This window comes from Delphinus delphis, chromosome 12 (assembly GCF_949987515.2).
Source record: "Delphinus delphis chromosome 12, mDelDel1.2, whole genome shotgun sequence".
Classification (NCBI taxonomy): domain Eukaryota; kingdom Metazoa; phylum Chordata; class Mammalia; order Artiodactyla; family Delphinidae; genus Delphinus; species Delphinus delphis.
In genome coordinates, this window is record NC_082694.2 from 43,375,627 (window position 1) to 43,396,424 (window position 20,798).

At 40.5% G+C, this 20,798-nt stretch overlaps 1 long non-coding RNA gene across 2 annotated transcripts in view; it reads right to left on the reverse strand.

The window, feature by feature from the left end:
- The window catches only part of LOC132434894 (uncharacterized), a 427,467-nt gene that overhangs the window by 30,601 nt on the left and 376,068 nt on the right, over positions 1-20,798 (reverse strand). The window contains exon 6 of one of the 2 annotated variants that reach the window (XR_011246683.1): positions 19,760-19,900. This is a non-coding gene — a long non-coding RNA (uncharacterized lncRNA). Of the gene's footprint in view, positions 1-19,759; positions 19,905-20,798 lie in introns of both variants that reach the window. The other variant, XR_009521451.2, reaches the window with a different exon arrangement.

Genomic DNA, 20,798 nt, shown 5'->3' on the forward strand with positions numbered 1-20,798 from the left:
TAAAAATAAATTGTAAATGCTGCCTTTATTTAAAAATTATTAGATTCATTAATTATAATATGTATTTTACCCCTTACTTTTGATAAATCTTGAATATTTTAGGATAAATGTAACTTTTAAAGCTTATACAATAAATATATATTTTTTAATTTTTCCATTTACTCTATATTTTGACAAAATATAATCAAATTGTATACTTTTCATTGTACATGTACAAATACATTTTATTTTTAATCATTTAGCTCATTTCTATAACAACACCTAAATTATAAAAAATATTAAGGATAACAACACAGTGATTTTGTTAAAGAGAAAAGCTACCTTACAGAATAAATATATAATAATTGATGAAATATGCATGTATTTAAATACTAATTCAAACATCATCGGCCCAGGACTTCCCTGGTGGTACAGTGGTAAAAAAAAATCCGCCTTCCAATGCAGGGGACGCGGGTTCGATCCCTGGTCGGGGAACTAAGATCCCACATGCTGCGGGGCAACTAAGCCCATGTGCCACAACTACTGAGCTCACGTGCCTCAACTAGAGAGCCTGTGTGCTGCAAACTACAGAGCCCATGCGCTCTGGAGCCCATGTGCCACAACTAGAGAGAAGCCCGAGTGCCGCAATGAAAGATCCAGCATGCTTCAACTAAGACATGACACTGCCAAAATAAAATAAATAAATATTAAAAAAATTAGGAAAAACAGAAACATCACTGGCCCATCAACAGAATACCAAGGCACGTACAATAATAATTAAATTTAGTCATTGATAACATTTTGCCAGCTTTCTGTTTTATAAAAAACATGGCTTTACCCACATTATTATTTTTTTGTCATTATACAGGTATAGCTGTCAAAGTAAAAAAAAAAAAGAACATATTTCATTTAGCAGTTTGTTAGCTTGATTTAGAACTTCTATGTCTATAGACCTATGGTTTGTGGGCCTCCATTTGTCCTCTCATCCCAGGTGTTGAACTGTTAGGGGTGGCCAGTGTATGAGTCACCAAAAGTTAACATAAAATAATTGAAGCCCCAAAGTAAGTCAACAACGTGAGTAGAAAAATAAGCCTCTTCCCATTTCTTAAAGTGAGACTCTTTTTTTCTTGAACATTCTCAGTCTCGGGTGGAACCACACAGGTACATAAGGCCATGGAAACTCCCAGTGTCTGACCATGGAGCCAGTATCAGAGAAAGACCGATTTGGCTTTGCCAAATGTTCCTGGGACGACTGCTCTGTTTGGATGGGATGTAGTTCGTGCCTGTGTCTAAGGGCTCCCTAATGTACAAAGAAGGCTAAAGTAACAAAGGGACTTTTCAGGTTTGGAGGCCCTGCCAGTGGCTGCCATGTCCCGACTGGACTGGGACTGGAAAGTGATCAGCCCTGCAAATTCCCTGCTTGGCCACAACTGGATGATCTCTGTGGGTCTTGTTCATTGCAGTGTGTTCACAATGGTCTAAGCAAGGCTATGGTGAAACACAATTATTCTAGTTTTAGTTTTCATTTCAGAGTCCTTGGAGAGACACGCACTGATTTTTCATTTATACATTAAAGTCTTACCCTTTCTTTACATTTTGTGAATTTTTTGACATATTTTTTGACTTCTCCAATTAATCTCCCAAAACAAACTTACTCTTGGATTTTCACCTTATTGCTCATGAAAGTCTGGTAAATTTTCTCTCTGGCAATTTTTACAGTTATTTTGAAGGTGGCTAAAATTTCTTTTGTTTGACACGGTGCTGCCTGTGTCTTCACACCTTAAACACCTTCCGCATTCTAGAATTAGGGTCTTGTATTTATCAGGTACCCACTGACCTTAAGAAAATTTAGAGAAACAAATAAAATTTGAAGAGAGTGACAGCAGGAGCAAGAAAGGAATCCTATATAAATAGTGCAGGGACATAGCCCCCCCCCCACCTAACACTGTCCCCAACTTTATCCCACGCAAAAAGAGCATGCTCAAGTAAGCCTGAGTTGGAAGCCTTGAATCTGCCATGTCCTGTGAGGTGTTAGAGAGACTGTTTTGAATGAATGAACAAAAAAATAAATATCCAAGCATTAAAAAGTGTGTCTCTCTGGTGGTCTCTGTAATCCATGTAATGAAGTGGTCACCAAGTGACTGATACCGTCTTGATACGAGCTGTTTTTAAGACACTATTCAAAACAGTGTTTCTCAAAGGGTGGTCACCAGATCACCTGTTTCAGAATTAGTCGGATGTATTTGAAAGTAAATGTACAGGCCCCAGCCCATACCTCTTGATTCAGCATCTCTGGGAGTGAGGCCTCAGACACTGCATTTCCTCAGGCTCTTCCGGTGAGCATACACTCCAAAATTAAAGCACCAATGTGGTGGTTCTCAGTAGTGTCTGTGCATTGGAATCACCTGGGGAGATTTTGTTAACTAATAATACCTGGCCCACCACAGACTAATAAATCAGAATCTCTGGGATGGGTGGGGCCATCAATGTATCTTTAAAGCTCCTCAGTCAGGAGGAGAACCTGTGTAGTCATGGCTGAGAACCACTAGTCAGATGCTTCTTTAGCCCACTCACAATCTGTTACATCAGCTACATTCAGCAAACAGTGGGCACTAGGAAAGAACTGGAGAAAATCAAGGAAAATAAAAAAGACAAATGTCAGGGTCTGTGAGATAGCTGAACTCTGGGCAAACTGCCTCACAGCATGGGCTTCTGAGGTAGTCATCATCACAGTCAAAATGACTGGCTCTAACCAGACCAGTAAGAGAGCAACATTGGATGGAGGCATCAAAGAGAGGCTCTTTGCTACTTTATGTGTTGCCTATTAATAATTAAATGGAATCCATGACACTATTCCTAGGACTGGCTCATGGCCTCCCTCCTTGGAATTAGAGGAGGATAAATTAATCCCTTGTTTTAAACAATCAATTATTCTACTGTTCTCTGAAAGAAATAATGCCTATTTTGTGTAAACTGTTTATAAAAAAAACTGTATCTATTGTCTCTTATGAGCCTCCCAATAGCTATGTGCTATAAGCAGGAAAAGTACTATTGTCCCCACTTTAGAGACAGTAAAATCTGGGTGGAAAAGATTAGCTAGCTTGTCCAAGGTCACATACTTAGTAAGAACCAGGACATAACCCAAGTCTTCTGATCCAAATCCAATTTTTTTTCTCACTTCATTCAAGTTCATCAATACTATCTTTCCTCTAAAAAGAAAAAAAAAAGGATTCACATTATATGGATTACCTGCCTGCATCTCTCTTATTATACTTATTACTTTCTGCTTTATATTTTATAATTATTTATAGAGCTAGATCTCTCTTATTGTCCTACTTAAAGAGGAATGGTATGTGGTTGATTCATCTTTATATTGTCCACAATGCCTATCTCTGAAAAATGGCAGGTAGTTCATAAATATTTCTTATATAATTAGATGAAAAAATATATTTTTAGATTTTCAAATTGTAAAATCTTCAATCTGAGAGCAAGCATAATCCTGCAAGTCACCGTCTTGAAGATGAATGGTATATGAGATTACACTAATGGATAAAACAGAAAAGAGACAAAGGCACTACTCAGAATAGAAGAGAAGGCACAAGAGAAGCCACAATAAAGGTGGGAGCTGTTACTCCACAAAAAGACCCCAAGAACTGGGGACCTGGACGGGAGCAGACGCTAATGCAGCTGACTGTAGAATCTGTGGCCTGGCTTTTGAGTGGTGCATAATGAAGAAGGCTTATGTTTCTGATGTCAACAAGAAAAATTAAAGGAAAGTAGAAATTCCAGGAAAAATAAAATGCTGTACAAAAATTCATGGCAAAAATATGAAGCATGATTATAAGAAATTTATGGAGTCTAAGAAAAGAGAATCTTAAACTTGGAACTTGAAGCATTCTACTTCGAGCAGACTTGATTTAAGAACATAAATTACATCTCATCTACAGTTACACTCTGGTTCTACAATGAATAAAATTGAGCAATATCATAATATTCTAAGTAACTTTTAAAAATTAAAAAAAATTTTTTTGTCCATGCCACATAGCTTGTGAGATCTTAGTTTCCTGACCAGGATTGAACCCGGACCTCCAACAGTGGAAGTGCAGCATCTTAACCACAGGACCACCAAGGAATTCCCCTGCAAGTAATTTTTAATTCTCTTTGGTTTTCAGAATCAATATATAGATAAAGCATAGAAGACAATTAAAGTTACCATTCAGGATGAACATGCCTTAAACCTTGGCAATGTAAAAATAATGGTAGAACTGACCAACAGTAGGTGTTGGAGGTGGGGAGGAGAGATAGGGGAAAGTGTAGAGGTGATCAACTCCACCACATTTTATACCATGGATAGTTACTCGATATGTCTAGCGTTGACAGAACAAGGAATAAAAGCCAAATGTATTATTTGAAGTATAACCAACAAGAGGGCCAAAAGAAAAAAAAAGAAAAAAAAAATTGGGAGATGGTCCAGGGAAACAGGAAGAAGGGTAGTAGATGTGAGCTGAAATGGTCATTTTTTCACAGCAAGAAGTTAAAGCTTGAACTTATAAGCCAAGACATAGATATTTAAAGTTTTATATAAAATAGATATTTAGGGACTTCTCTGGTGGCACAGTGGTTAAGAATCTGCCTGCCAATGCAGGGGACACGGGTTCGAGCCATGGTCCGGGAAGATCCCACTTGCCACGGAGCAACTAAGCCTGTGCGCCACAACTACTGAGCCTGCGCTCTAGAGCCCGCCAGCCACAACTAATGAAGGCTGCGTGCCTAGAGCCCGTGCTCCACAACAAGAAAAGCCACCGCAATGTGAAGCCCACGCACCGCAATGTAGAGTAGCCCCAGCTGGCCGCAACTAGAGAAAGCCCGTGCACAACAACGAAGACCCAATGCAGTCACAAATAAATAAATTAATTTAAAAAAATAGATACTTAGAGCTATAGTGAAAACCATTGGAAGAGCTTTATAAGCATAAAGTATCATGGGTGTTAAGCCTTACTTTTGGGAGTAAGGCTATGGATAATAGAAAGAGACATACTTTTCATTTGACATCCTTACATTTTATTGAAATTTTAGTTCCATGATCATGTACTTTTAGATTCTCATTAGTATGCTGAATTATAACATCCCAAGTTTTCCACCTTTTCAATGTTCTAATCATCAACGAATGAGGCAATGATTCCATACAATGATCAAAACTTGAGAACAGGTGAAATTTCCATGGTCTTCAACTCTAAAGTCAGTAGCCACCTCACTGAAACTCTCTAAGTCTGAAATATATTTCCTTCTGGACTGTAGAAGCAGATACTCCTGAACTATCTCCAACTGTCTGCTTGTTTTTCCTGCCAGAATCACCAGTTTTCTATGAATGCCATCTTATCTTACAACCGAGCATCATAAATCTCTCAACAGGTCTCTTTACTAAGGTGTGCTGGTTAAGCCCAGGGATTCCTCACTTTTGAACTACCAGAAAAGAAAAGGCTGCCAGAACTGAAATCCTGACAATAAGACATTCCAACTTTGAGCTCTAGCAGAGGGTATTGATTACACTTCTGGAGCACTTGCAATCTTAGAAACTTCTGGATCCTAATGACAAGGTTGGAAACAATGGTTATTAAATCCTAGAAATATTTCCTCTGCCTACTTTAAATGCCAAAGCCAAATGCTAAATAACCAGAGGATGAAATTTAACGCTGTGCAAGCTGCTTTGGGAGATGCAAGGTCGCCATACTTTTCCTCCACTCTCCATCTTCATCCAACCTCTAAGTGTACCCCTTGCTTCACTTGACCTTGCTCAGTTTAACATACCCCTAGCATCACTTCACTTTGCTCAGTTGAATGTGTCTTAGCATCACTTCATCTTATGTGGTTTAATGCAGGATATAATACTGACAGAAGAACAAAATGGAAACTGTAGCTGAAATGATCAAAGCTTCTTAAAAGATAAGACCTTCAAGTTTAGATTTTTAAGTAATACAAACCTATTGTAGGGTTTCGAATTTAGAAGTTTAAGTAAGTTGAGTAAGGTCACACAGCTTGGAAACATTAGAATCCAGCCCAGAATTGTTGTTGTTGCTGTTTTTAAGTAAATAATGATTAGGCATACATGGAGATGATAATCCTCAAACCTATAAATCTATAGCAAACTTAATGAATATTCCCTGACCTGCAAATTCATGATGGTACAAACTTTTTTCTACATATTGGCAAATTTCTACTGAGGTTTATTCTAAGCCTTGAGGGGATATTTAAGTTCAGGGAAATAAAAATTTGGATTTTTCATTTCAGATAAATCACAAAAAGGTTGGGACAAAAATCATTCCAGCTGATTATATCAATCTCTGAGAATATTAAACACTAGAGTGTTTTGTTTTTAAATAATAAGGATTTTTTAAAAGGCTAAACTATTTTCATTCCAATATTGTAAAATTAGCATAAAGTATCTTTTCCTAAAATGCATCAATCTTTTTGTCCAACAGTCATCCTCCTTATATGGTTAAATGTGAAATATAAAGTGTCTTAATTATTAGTGACTGCAGTCAAAATTTTTAAGAATACTGATCTAAATCTATACCAGCCATTTCCATAATACAGCTCCTCTATTTTACCTTTAATCTAGGCATTTATATTGCTTTCTAGAATTAATCTGAAAAGAGATTACATTTTACCAGGCAATACCAGTTGGTAATAGTAGTTTCTTTCTTTTTTTTTATATAGGAATTGCTATCTATCTATTTACTTTTATTTATTGCTATTTATTTATTTATTTAGGCTGTGTTGGGTCTTCGTTGCTGCGAGCTGACTTTCTCTAGTTGCGGCGAGTGGGCTTCTCATTGCGCTGGCTTCTTTTGCTGCGGAGCACGGGCTCTAGGCCAGTGGGCTTCAAACTTGTGGCTCGCAGGCTCTAGAGCACAGGCTCGGTAGCTGTGGCACACAGGCTTAGTTGCTCTGCGGCATGTGGGATCTTCCCGGACTAGGGCTCGAACCTGTGTCCCCTGCGTTGGCACGTGGATTCTTAACCACTGAGCCACCAGGGAAACCCGGTAATAGTAGTTTCTTGAAGCACTGTGTTAAGAAGGATTCTGATGTTGCATCCAAGTTCAGTGCTAAGGAAGACCCTAATCAATTAACAAGCTTACTATGGAAGCAAAAAGAGAAAATGACAGTATGTGCTTGTCACCTCTGTCAGGTGCTCAAATCTAGCACATTGTAAGACTCTGGATAGTTTTGTGTTTTCTAAAATAAAACACACTTTCATAACTTGAAATCTGTAATATAAAACCTATTCTGGGGCTTTCCTGGTGGCGCAGTGGTTGAGAGTCGCCTGCCGATGCAGGGGACATGGGTTCGTGCCCCGGTCTGGGAAGATCCCACATGCCGCGGAGCGGCTGGGACCGTGAGCCATGGCCGCTGAGCCTGCGCGTCCAGAGCCTGTGCTCCACAATGGGAGAGGCCACAACAGTGAGAGGCCCACATAACACACGCACACACACACACACACACACACAAAAACCTATTCTGAATCTTCAGAAATTATCAAAATTGTCAGGGTTACCTTAGCTGCCCCAGAAAGAAGACGTAAATAACTCCAATATAAATATCAACTTGTCATTCAGAGACTTGGAGGGTAAAGTTACAGAAATCAAATGATTTGGTAACCTAAGTCCTCTAACTTAACACCAACCTTCTCTAAATCCAGTTGATTTCTCCAGGAATCATTACTGTCCATAGACTAGAAACATTTTCTTTTGAATAAATAGAATCGATAGCCTAATAAGAGACCTATGTGAAATTTGTATAAACTTAACATATGATCTAGGAGATATCAAAAATCAGTGGTAAAGGGGAGGATGATTCTGGGACAACTAACTATTTGCATTAAAAAAAAATTTCAATTATATCCCCACCTCAACAAAAATATCCCCATCTCACCAAAATAAATTCCATATGAGTTAGATTTAAATGTGAAGACATATCATTTTTTTCAAACCCACAGAAAAAATAAAGGTAAATTTTTACCTTATCTGATTAGGGAAAGAATATTTAAGTTTAAATGCAATGGAAGTAATGACAGAGGAAAAGATCAAAGATATAACTATCAAAAATTTTAAAGCATGTATGTATTTTAAAACACTGAAAGCAAAAATTGGGAAAAAAGGAAAATCTTAGGGTTAAAAAAAATGTTAAATAAATTGATATAGGTAGGAATGTTTTGGTTGAGGTATTGAGTATCCATTCAAATGACTTCCTGAGAAAAACTTATGGGGACTCTGAAACGAAGTATAGGAAGTACAGCTGCACCTCATAGGAACAGGAAAATGATAAAGCAGCTTCTCTCTCCTCTCGCCGTCTCCATCTCTCCCTGTCTACGTGGTCTTTCTCTGGACCTCCACACACCTCCCCTACTCTCTCTTCTGAAGGGAACTGTGCCTACTCCTCCACTGTAACTTTAGTTTGCATGTGGTTTTAACTGACCTTGATGCCAAATCTGGCTCCAGAACCCAGCACCATTGTACTGATTCAATCTTTCGGTGCCTTTGTCCCAAACTTCTGGGAAGAAGATACAGTAAGCCCAGCTTGGTCAGGTGTCTATACATAGTTCAGCCATTAATGGCCACTGGGCAAGAGGGTATCCCATTGACATGGAACTGGTAAGGCCTACCTGTTTCTCAGCAGGTCTGGGAACAAGGTAACTCCAAAGACAGGGACATGGGATGGGCCGGCACAAAACACACATCTACTACACTGTTGATGGTATTGTGATGTAGCTTCAGAATAAGAAGTTAAGTAAGAAAAGCCTACTGCAAAGTTTTACAGTCAAAATTCTTTTCAATATGTGAATAAAAACCCCTGGCTATGCTAGCAGTACTAGACAAGGGTGACTTTTTGTTTTTCTGATGTGTTACACTAGTTTGTATCAATACTTTGCAAATTTCCCATTGCAAACATGCATAATTCTAATAATCAGGAAAGAAATAAAGTAAAAGACCAAAAGGTAAAAAGCCAAAAGTGTTGGAAACTAAGTGCCAAGTATTCCATTTAGGTTGAATTCTCAGGTCCCTTTTGCTGAGATGTCCCAACTTTCAATCCCACCACTGTCCTCCGCACTCACTACTACACTCCAACCTCAGTAAGTGAAAGACTATTCCCTGAAGACCCACCCACATTCATCAACTGTGCCCTTCTTGTGGTCATGTCGACTAGAATATCCTTCCAGACTTTCTCTGCCCATTGGATGCCCCTCATCCCTCAAGGCATGGATGAAACAGTGAGCCTTCTTCAACTGCCATTGTCCCCACAACGTCCCTTCTCCCCTGTGTCTTGCAGCCCTGAGTTTGTAGCTCTACTATAATCCTCATCCCAACTGTGTTTTCATTGGCTGTACATGTCTCTGCCCTCCCAGCTACACTTGCAATTTCTCTTAGAGAAGTGTTCTATCTTACGAATGCTGTTTCATCAGCAGCTAGCACAGGACATAAGCAAGAGTAGGTTCTTAGTGAATGTCTTGCCGAATAAATGTTAAAGTTTAAGGAATTATTTCTGTATTAGGGTCAAAGTCTTCAGATTGTTCTCATTCTAAAAAAAAATTTTTTACAAAGAAAAAGCATGGGATTTTTGCAGTGTCCTAGAAAAAAACATGGATTTCAGAGCCCAGCGGATAAGTTTTGAATCCCAAGTCTGTTACTCACTAATTGGGTCAATTATTAAACTTGTCTGAGTTTCCGTTTCCTCATCTTTAAAATTGGGTTGACAACATCTTTCATGCAGAGTTGATTCAAGGAATAAAGGTGAAATACATAAAATGGCTGGCATATAGTAGGGGTTTAATAAGTGGTAGCTATTATTCATACAGGATTTACTAACTTGATGACATAGGTAGGAAATACTCAGAGAGTTGTGTACTCATGGAAAATGCATGACATTTGAATTACATTTCAAAACATTAAAAGAGCTTTCATCTCCAAAAATAATCAGTATATTTATAAATGTTTAGAAAAGCCAGTACCTCTAGAATGTATAGGGCTGGAAAACTTATGTGAAATTCTAAAGATATTAAGATTTACAGGGGCTGTCTGATCAAATTTTAGCATTCAACCCACCGTTTCAGCTAATGGTGATCTTTTTCGGCTGAAAGGCCATTAATCCATTAAAGCACAGTATTTTAAACAAACCTCAGGCTGTCAAACTGCTATTACACTGCTCTGGTAAGTAGGGCCAGATTTTTTCTTTTTTCTTAGCTGTGACCAATGCAAAACACAATGGACTACTTATCCATAAAAACATTCTAAGAGGAAGGAACAGGCCAGGCCATAGAAGGCAGAGAAATTCATCTCCTGGCCCGGTGTACGATGTGCCAAGGAGAGTCACAAAATAAGAAACTCTGGTTCTGGATCAAATGGAATCCTCCCAAAAGCACTGATTTGAGGGGCCAGCACTTGCTGTGGGTACATGCGAGTGGGAATCTGAGTGGGGCATGGAGTCAGCTTGGTTGTGGGCTAAGCTTTATGTTTTATTATATTTATGTACCTTTAATATACTGAGTATATTATTTACTGAGTATTTTTATTTTATTTACTGAGTATATTTAATATACTGAGTATTTACTGAGTACACACTGTGTGGAAGACCCCACACTGGGGAGTGGGCGGGATACAAAGGTAAAGACAGGGTCCATGCCCCTAAGGAGTTTCCACTCTACCAGGGAAGCATGACAAACCCACAAACAACTCTAACACCAGATCATGCAGGATACGTGTCACAATACATGTATCTTAAGTGCCCTACAAACTTTACACAGTTTCAAAGGACTCTTGGTGTCTCAAAGATTATCGTATAAGAAAAAGATTCAGAATGCTTACTGAAAAGTTATTCAGTAACAAACACAGCAATCTTAGGATTGGATTTATAAGATTTTTAGTCCAAATGCCTCCTGAAACTTATGAATGCAGTAAATATTTTCCTCCTACAAAGTAGGTGCATTTAGGGGCTCTGCAATTACTCCAAAAATGCTATTCATTAATTTGTCTATATTAATGATTTTTTATTATAATAGTTACATAATTCCCCTCCTTGGGCTCTTTACTCTTGCCATTTCTTCCCCTTAAAGTCTCTCCCAGATTTCACATGCCCTGTTCCCTCATCCGTTCAGGTCTCTGATCAAATATCATCTCCTTAGAGACTCTTGTTCTCCCATCCCATTGCTTTCTCTCCTCCTCTCTGCTTTATTTATTTTTCTGTGGTATATATTATTACTGGACATTTTATTATATATTTGTTTATTTTCTGTCTCCCCTTGTTGAAAGTCAAGAGTACTTCTGTCTAGTTCACCACTATAACCTAATACCTAGAATACTACCTGTTATAAGATGGCACCTTGACTTGAGGACATGGGGAGGGGGAAGGGGAAGCTGGGACGAAGTGAGAGAGTGGCATGGACATATATACACTACCAAACGTAAAATAGATAGCTAGTGGGAAGCAGCCGCATAGCACAGGGAGATCAGCTCGGTGCTTTGTGACCACCTAGAAGGGTGGGATGGGGAGGTGGGAGGGAGACGCAAGAGGGAAGAGATATGGGAACATATGTATATGTATAACTGATTCACTTTGTTATAAAGCAGAAACTAACACACCATTGTAAAACTATACTCCAATAAAGATGTAAAAAAGAAAAAAGATGGCACCTTATAAACATTCAATGAATAAAAGAATGAATGAATGAACATTAGATTCCTTTGAATATTTTCAAAAGTGGCAAATCTTCATCTAGTGGATGTGAATTTGAATTTTTGAATCAGCCAAGTTCACTTAGAGCTTTCTGGTTAATAAGATGGGTGGATGAAGCTGGAGTCATTCACTCATTCATTCAAAAAATACGGACTGAGGGCAGTTGTGTGCTAGACACTGTTCTAGGTGCTAGATTATCCAGTTGGTCCCGAATGAAATGTGACTATCGAGTAAGACGATGGGCTTTATTACGGGATGGTAAACTAATTGTGAAGATTCCAAAGATGTCTCTCACAGTAGCATCAAAACTGAAACAGGAGCAAAGCTTTTAAAAATGACCACTAATGACATGGATGTGGAGGTTCTGGTATGTTTGTTTTCAAAAGACAAGTTTCAAACATTCATGATTTCATTTCGTAAAAATAGGTTTTCTCTGGTGCCCTCAGTGGGTCTTGTGGAGGCAGGAGGGGGGAGGGGTTATAGTGAGGTCTTCTCTAAATTATTTAGGACATTCCAGTGTGCAACAGACTCACCTTCCACAGCTGTTTGTGGGTGGAAAATGTGTAAGCCCGCGACTTGAAGCATAGGCATTTGGGGGGTTTCACAGGTACAGGGGAAAGTATTTTTAGATGTAAGTAAAACTCCTAAAGACACGCATTCAAATAATGTATGCAAATATATCTTGAGATTTTTGTTTCCCTCAGAGTCCAGAACAGAAATTACTTGGTACGTAATTTGGGTTTATAATAGGGTCCTTTAGAACCAGGATATCTCAATCCAATTCTCCTGGGGTTAACATGGTGGTAATAAGATTAGGGACAACTACGTTGATGTGCTTGGACAAACTGGGGTGAGGGCAGCTTGTTTCAGGAGCCAGGAGAACATGCGAGTGGCTGAACCCTACCGTTCTCTGTGTGAAGCTTCCATCCCTGTTGAAGATAGTGAGTATAAATAGCAATAGCTCACACTTGTCGAGTGCTTACTATGTACCAGGCACATACGTGTCTCCCTTGCATTAATGTATTTAATCTTCATGATTCCGAAACAGGTGCTATTATTATCCCCATCTTATAGATGAGAAAACTGAGGTTCAGGGATGAAGTAATAACACTGCCTAGGGTCACCCAACCAGTAAGTGCCAAGTGTACTTTTGTGCCCCAAGGCCGATGTCACTATTCACTACGCTGAATGTCCCCTCTAGGGAATTTCACCCTAAATGTCACCCTTAAAATGTCTTTTGCCTGAAGAAACAGAAGCTTATTACATGTCTAAATCTCAAACAGAAGTGGGATTAATGTAAATGGGGAAGAGCAAGCTCATTTCCCTTCCCCCTTCTTGGAGTAGCCATAGGCAATGAGGCGTCTGGATTGCCACCAAGCACGTGTGGCCGAGCTTCCTCTGCCACTGGGATATGTGTTTCTAAACCCATCTTGCCTTTTGTGTCTCCCTTCCTTCCATCCCCAGCGTTGTGCTTGGATTTAATCTTTCTGCTTTAACTGGATTCTGAACAAGGCATTTTATTTATTTATTTAACATCTTTATTGGAGTATAATTGCTTTACAATGTTGTGTCAGTTTCTGCTGTATAACAAAGTGAATCAGCTTATGTATACATACATCCCCATATCCCCTCCCTCTTGCGTCTCCCTCCCACCCTCCCTACCCACCCCTCTAGGTGGTCACAAAGCACCAAGCTGATCTCCCTGTGCTATGCGGCTGCTTCCCACTAGCTAGCTATTTTACACTTGGTAGTGTATATATGTCCATGCCACTCTCTCACTTCGTCCCAGCTTACCCTTCCCCCCGCCCCGTGTCCTCAAGTCCATTCTCTACATCTGCTTCTTTATTCCTGTCCTGCCCCTAGTGAACAAGGCATTTTAGAGAACAGTTGGTTAATCCTCCACATGAACCAATGGCAAATTAATTCCCAGGGACATGTTTATTGGATTCTTTTCAATCACAAGGAAGAGAATTCCAGGTGACCTCCATGGAGGAGGTCTAATGCCAGGAGGCACAGACATGCAGATGACAGAGCATTGTCCCATCAGCCTGGGAACAGTGTTTCCAAACCTTGACTCTACAGTCAGCTTCACAAAGCTCCAGGTACAGCCACCCGACTGGCATGTGACCGCCTTCTCTCCATTCACCTAGCATTTTGCTTCCCAAAATATAAGCTCTGATTGGGCCTTTTCACACCACTTGGCTTGAACTCCTGTTACAGACATCCTATCTCAGGCAGGCCTGGACAGCCAGGAAATTCAGTCTCTCACATGGCAGAGAGTCCTGTCCTGTCGTAGGGGGTTGATTCAGCTTCCCATGAAGGAAATGAATGTTTCCTCTCTGCTCCACCAGCCTCAGTGTTGGCTTCATCAGGCTGGTGGAAAGATGGCTATAGCAGCATATCAAGACACTAGACCATTCCAGAAGAAGAAGAGAAACCTTCTTGTGGTTCAAGGAAACTTCCAGAAAGCCCTTTTGTCATAACTCATTGCCCAGCAGTGGGTCACATACCCATTCTTGAGCCAGCCTCTGGCATGTGAAGGGAGATTCTCAGTCAGGAAGGAAGGCTGAGTTTCAGATGCTGGTGAGATGAACATGGGTCCCCTACTGCCCCATGAGGCAGAAGTGAGGCAGGCCTGCCTGGGTCCTGACCAACAAGCATTGGCCAGGTCTAGAGTCCTACAAGTCTGTGTTAGCAGTGATTCAAGTGGACCACTTTCCTTCAGAACGGAAACTTGGCCTTTCATGGATTTAGTCTTAAGATACATAACAGAAGAGGCCTACAAGGTAAGGTCCTGCATTTGAGTTGGCTCTCCAGGGCATGTCCTCTTCCGACAGGGGAATAAATCTCTCCTGGTCTTGATACATACTACAGGAACTTGCCCAGTGTAAAAGGAACCGACCACTGCTTCTCTAATCGTTTTTGGGTTGTTTTTTTTTTTTTTGCAGTACGCGGGCCTCTCACTGTTGTGGCCCCTTCCATTGCGGAGCACAGGCTCCGGACGCGCAGGCTCAGTGGCCATGGCTCACGGGCCCAGCCGCTCCGCAGCATGTGGGATCCTCCTGGACTGGGGTACGAACCCGTGTCCTCTGCATCGGCAGGCGGACTCTCAACCACTGCGCCACCAGGGAAGCCCTCTCTAATCGTTTTTATCTTGCTGAGAGATCACACTGCAGTTTGGGCCTGCTCGGCTGTCAGGAAGGATTGTGCTCAGACACCTACTGGGTGATTCTGGAGGGTGGCTGAGCGATTGTCCCCAGCCTGTCCCCACAGTAGTAGCTCTCATTAGGGTATGGTGGTCAGGCCTTTCCTCTCTTGTTGTTCAGTATCTTCAGTCTGTGTGTGATAGGCTTTGACTTTCTAGCTCAATGTGGCTGAAGAGTTCCACTTGGCTTGGGAAGGTTTGTTAAAGTCTGTTCCTGAAGCAGGGTCTAAGCAGAGAAGGCTGGGCAGCCAAGACGGCAAGATGCCAAGTGTCCTCAGATTGAACTTAGCCTTGTCTCGGCTGCTCTCGTAGGTGCAGACCACTGTTGCTCTAGTGACAGCTCCTGCCCTGCAGCAGTCCTGATGTTAGCTGGGCCTCTGTCCTTTTGAAAATTAATAAACATTGTCTCGAGGCACCCCTCTGCCTTTCCCCCCACGTCCTGGGCACTCCTCAAGCTGTCTGCAAGTTTTTGTGATGTGATTTCCCACGTCGTCTTCATTTGTTGACTCCGAGTAAAACACAGCCTGTCTCAACTGGAACAAGGCGGGTTTTTGGATTTTTACTCAGAATCTGGGAGAGGTGGGTGGGGGAGGTCTGGTATGTAAGCACAGCCAAGGTCTTAGTTGAATATGTAACAATGCTGTTGTCGAACTTGTTGGCTGTTTCTCCCTTGGGAATTGCTCACTGACTGACCCTCCTCCTATGGCAATGTCCTTCCCTCCTTATAACTGCCTTTATCCAGCTGTTCCCCAGACCTCGTGATTCTTAACCACTTTATTCCTTGGGGTGATTCCTGCTGTTTTGCCTTAGCCTAGTAGGCCCCTCCCTGGGGCCACCTTTCTGCAACTCGACCGGCCCATCAAAAGTATGTGCCATATAGACACAGTTCTGCCCTTAAAAATTGTGTGTTCAGCTCTACAAACGTAAACTGTTCAGATTTGTGGTTGGAATAATGCCCCCGTGCCCCTCCCTCCCTTTCCAAGTCCTAATCATTGGAACCTGTTAATTTGTTGTGATATAAAACAAAAGGGAGTCTAAGGTGGCAGATGGAATTAAGGTTGCTAACCAGCTGAACTTAATATGATTTGACTGGGCCTACCCAGATAATCCAGGATTAAAAGTAGAAGAGGGAGACAAAGACTGCAGAGACTTACAAGAAACACTCAACAACTTGTCACTAGTTTCAAGATGAAGGGACCACAGACCAAGGAATGCAGGTGACCTCTAGAAACTGGAAAAGGTAAGAAAACTGATTCCCCCCAGAGCCTCCAGAAGGAAAAAAACCTGGCCGACACCTTCATTTTGAAGGTTAGCCCACTGGACTTCAGACCAGTAGAGTTGTAAAGGGATAAAACTGTGATGTTTTAAGCCACTAAGTTTGTGGTAACAGAAAATTAATACAGGTCTCATGCAGAAGTTTTCCTCATTTTTACCCTATTTCCTAAAATTTTGGGGGGGGGTTTCCATCATCCTTCATGACAGTAGACTTCATCCCATGTAGGCCACAGTCTTCAGAGACTGGCTAATTAATTTAGTAACGGGCTGGGGAAACCACACAAGAACATCTAAGCCTCCACCTGGGCCAGGTGACATATGATTCAGAAGCTGCTTTGGTATAATGGATACTTGACCTAATGTGAAAGTCCGTGTCGAGGTTAATGGAAGAGCATTAGGAATTCACTGACTCAGTCTTTGGCACTGATGCTGGCTGATGTATACAGCCTAAAAGTAGAAGAAATGACTTAAAAGTGTATAATTTGTGAATTTGCCAATTGATTTTCATTTGAATAGGATCATATAGTAAAAGTGGTATAGGAAATAATTTTAATGGAAATAATTTTGTGAAATAAAGGCCACCTGGGAATATTTGAGTAATAAAAATAACTAAATAACATAAAATGGTGATACTCACTTGTCTACATCTAAGAGTGCTGGAAGGTTCTAATCAATTGTGTACATGTTATATTCTGTAGCCAGGCCAACTCAGCATTTACCAATAAGAAACTGCGAAGCACCAGATTTTGTTTTGCCTTTCTCTAAATGACTATCTTTGAGGGGCCTTCATTCTCAACAAAACTTTGCACTTTGTGTTTAAGAAATATTTTCCCCCAAAGCTCTACAAGGTAGTCTTCTGATAGAAACTGTTTCTGGTGTCTCCCCTGCTTTAACAACCCTTTGAGCACAGCAGATCCTGGAAAGACAGATGTCCAAATTAAAATAGTTAAATCTATGTGGCTGCAGGACCCATACAGCTGTGGCTTCTGTCAGCTCTTCAATAAAATATTAAATGTGTGTCTATTGTTTGGGAGCTGCCCACAGTCCCTTGTTCAGCTGGCAGAGGTTAAAGGGTATGTAGATTACTTAGCCAACTGTTTGGTAATTGTCACAGTCAGTTACTTGGTAACCCGCAGAATAGCATTCTCTCGAGGTAGAGCCTTTGTTGCTAAGCAATAAATTCAGGTAAAATAACCATTCCCTAGTTCTTATTGGCCCAGTTTTAAAACACAGGGTATAGGTTGGGTTTTCTCCCTCATAGGCTCCCATACCTCTTTTGTTTTTCCATCCAGGCCATGAAACGAGTGCTGATAATTTGGACAGCCCTTGTTTGCTGGGATTTGTCTACTGCTGATGCAGGCTGGGGACCAAGCAAATGGCTGGAGAGCAGGATTTATTGGGGTGTGCTCTCAGGTTTCTACTGTCATAATGTACCTTCTGGATCTTGGTCTGGAGATCGGCCAATCTGTAAGTCAGATGGGCACTAAGAAGACCAAAAGCAATGGCAGAGATTTAATGAAAAGGAAGGAAAATGTATGCCTGATGATGTTTTTCTACATTAGTATCAACCCTATAATTATTATTAATATTATTGTTATTTGTTACATCTTGAAATACCTCTTGGCCCTCAATACTTGCATAAATTTTTTTTTTTTTTTTTTTTTTTTTTTTTTTTGCGGTACGCGGGCCTCTCCTGTTGCAAAGCACAGGCTCCGGACGCGCAGGCTCAGCGGCCGTGGCTAACGGGCCCAGCCGCTCCGCGTCACGTGGAATCCTCCCAGATTGGGGCACGAACCCGTGTCCCCTGCGGACTCTCAACCACTGCGCCACCAGGGAAGCCGTGCATAAATGCTTTATAAGTAAATCACTCTGTGTCACAGAGACCAAGAGCACTGGGAAGGAAGGCACTTGGGCAGGAAAATCTTAATTTAGTCCCGGCAGGACAGGTTTAAACAGGCTTCCTCCTTTAAGGGACTGGCTGCAAACAAGCTAATCAACCTGCTTCACGACTATACTTCTTCCTACCTCAAAATTTTTCAAAAGATCAGGAAATAATGTTACAGATGAATATTCCCTCACAGTTTATTTAGTCTCGCCTGGCAGTGTTTGATTAGAAGAGAATTTTAAAAGAGTCGTGTTTTGGTTCTCTTCAAAAAGTCTACAAATAACAAATGTTGGCAAGGATGTGGAGAAAAGGGTACACTGTTGGTAGGAATGTAAATTGGTGCAGCCACTGAAGAAAACAGTATGAGGGGGTTCTTCAAAAAACTAAAAATAGAACTACCATCTGACCCAGCAATTCCATTCCTGGGTATATATCCAAAAATCTAAAAACACTGCTTTGAAAAGATACATACACCCCAATGTTCATAGCAGCATTATTTACAATTGCCAAGACATGGAAACAACCCAAGTGTTCATCAACAGATGAATGGATAAAGAAGATGTGATACACACACACACACACACACACACACACACACACACACACACAGTGGAATATTACTCAGCCATAAAAAAGAAATTTTGCCATTTGCAACGACATGGATGGACTTGGAGGACATTATGCTAAGTGAAATAAGTCAGGTGGAGAAAGATAAATACTGTATGATATCACATATATGGAATCTAAAAATTGCAACAAACCAGTGAATATAACAGAAAGAAGCAGACAGATATAGAAACAAACAAGTGGTTACCAGTGGGGTGGAGAGGGGCTATATAGGGGTCGGGAAGTGGGAGGTACGAAGTATTGGGTGTAAGATAGGTTCAAGGATGTATTGTACAATATTTTGTAGTAACTGTAAATAGAAAGTAACCTCTAAACATTGTATAAAAATTAAAAAAAAACCCAAACTACCATATGATCCAGAAATTCCACTTCTAGGTATATATCCAAAGAAAACACTAGTTTGAAAAGATACATGCACCTCAATGTTCATAGTAGCTTTATTTACAATAGCCAAGATATGCAAGCAAACTAAGTGTCCATCAACAGATAAATGGATAAAGAATATGTGATATATATATAGATAGATATCGATATAGATATAGATAATGGAATACTACTCAGCATAAAAAAGAATGAAATCCTGCCATTTTCAGCAACATTAATGGACCTAGAGGCTATTATGCTTAGTGAAATAAATCAGACAGAGAAGGACAAATATTGTATGTTATCATTTATATGTGGAATCTAAAAAATACAACAAACGAATGAATATAAGAAAACAGACTCACAGATATAGATAACAAACTAGTGGTTATCGGTGGGGAGAGGGAATGGGGGAGGGGCAAGACGGGGTAGGGAATTAAGAGGTACAAACTACTATGTATAAAGTAAATGAGCTATAAGAATATATTGTACAGCGCAGGGAATATACCCAATATTTTACAATAACTTTAAATGGAGTATAATCTATAAAAATATTGAATCACTATGTTGTACAACTGAAACTAATATAATGTTGTAAATCAACTATACTTTAGTAAAAAAGGAAATGACAAAATAAATGTTTTAAATAATAATAAATTAAAAAAAAAAAGAAAACCTATGAATTCAAATGAGCATACCTGCCACTTGCCATGGAGAGTCACTGTTGCTCAGAGGCAGTGTTTGAATTCTGCCTGGGATTCCCATTCGCTGGGGCCTGCCACTGTCACTTCCACAGGTGAGCCTCACCTTAGGTAAATTCCATCCATGAATGTCCAGACCTGCCTTAACAGACAATTTAAAGGATAAACATTTTTGTATCTAAAAGATATATTTATGTTCAAAAGGGTTCACACACACACACAAACTCCTTCTAATAGTAATCCCCACTAGAAGATTTTAAATATGTTTCCTTTTTTTTTATGGTGAGTCAAAGCGTACCCATAAGGTATAAAAATTATGGAATGCAACATGCTTTAGGGCCAGCACAGAAGCCATTTCCTGGTCATAACCTCTCTCAAAAGACTCCCAGTTGGAATTTAAGGGCCTCTGCCAGCTGCCACTGCTCCTCTAGACTGAGTGGTGTGTAAGAGAAGCAGGAGTCTCAAACCCAATTCCCCCATTTAGCAGCTGGGCAGGCTTGGGCAGCTCAATTGACCTGTCTCCACCTCCATTTCCTCATCTTTAAAATGGGAATAAAATAAGGTTATTTAGAAACAGGGTTGTGAAAATTACATGACAATGCTTTTAACCCCCTCACCACGTAATAATCATTAGCTTTGATTATCATTCTCTCTCCTTTCGGACCGACAGTGTCTCAAATTAACATAAATTCCTGTTGAGTATGTGCTATAGGCAAGGCTCTGTGTTGGCCACTTAAGTCTTGTTACAGTTAATGGAGATAAAAGGGTATTAATACTTAATGTAATTATATGACTTTTCTAGAGAAGCGGCCTACAGAGAGCTCAAAGGAGTGACAGAGCCGAAGGCTCACCACGTGAGAGACGCGCCTCTGCTGGGCAGCAGCCTAGACACAGGATGTTTGCTGGGATAGGTCCCTGCGCTGGGATAGGGCACCAGCATTTAGCTTGGCAGACTCCCCTCGCTCCAGCGAATCCCTGGTCCACAGTAAGTGGTCAATAAACAGTTGCTCAAGTTGTTGGATCAGGAAAGGATGAA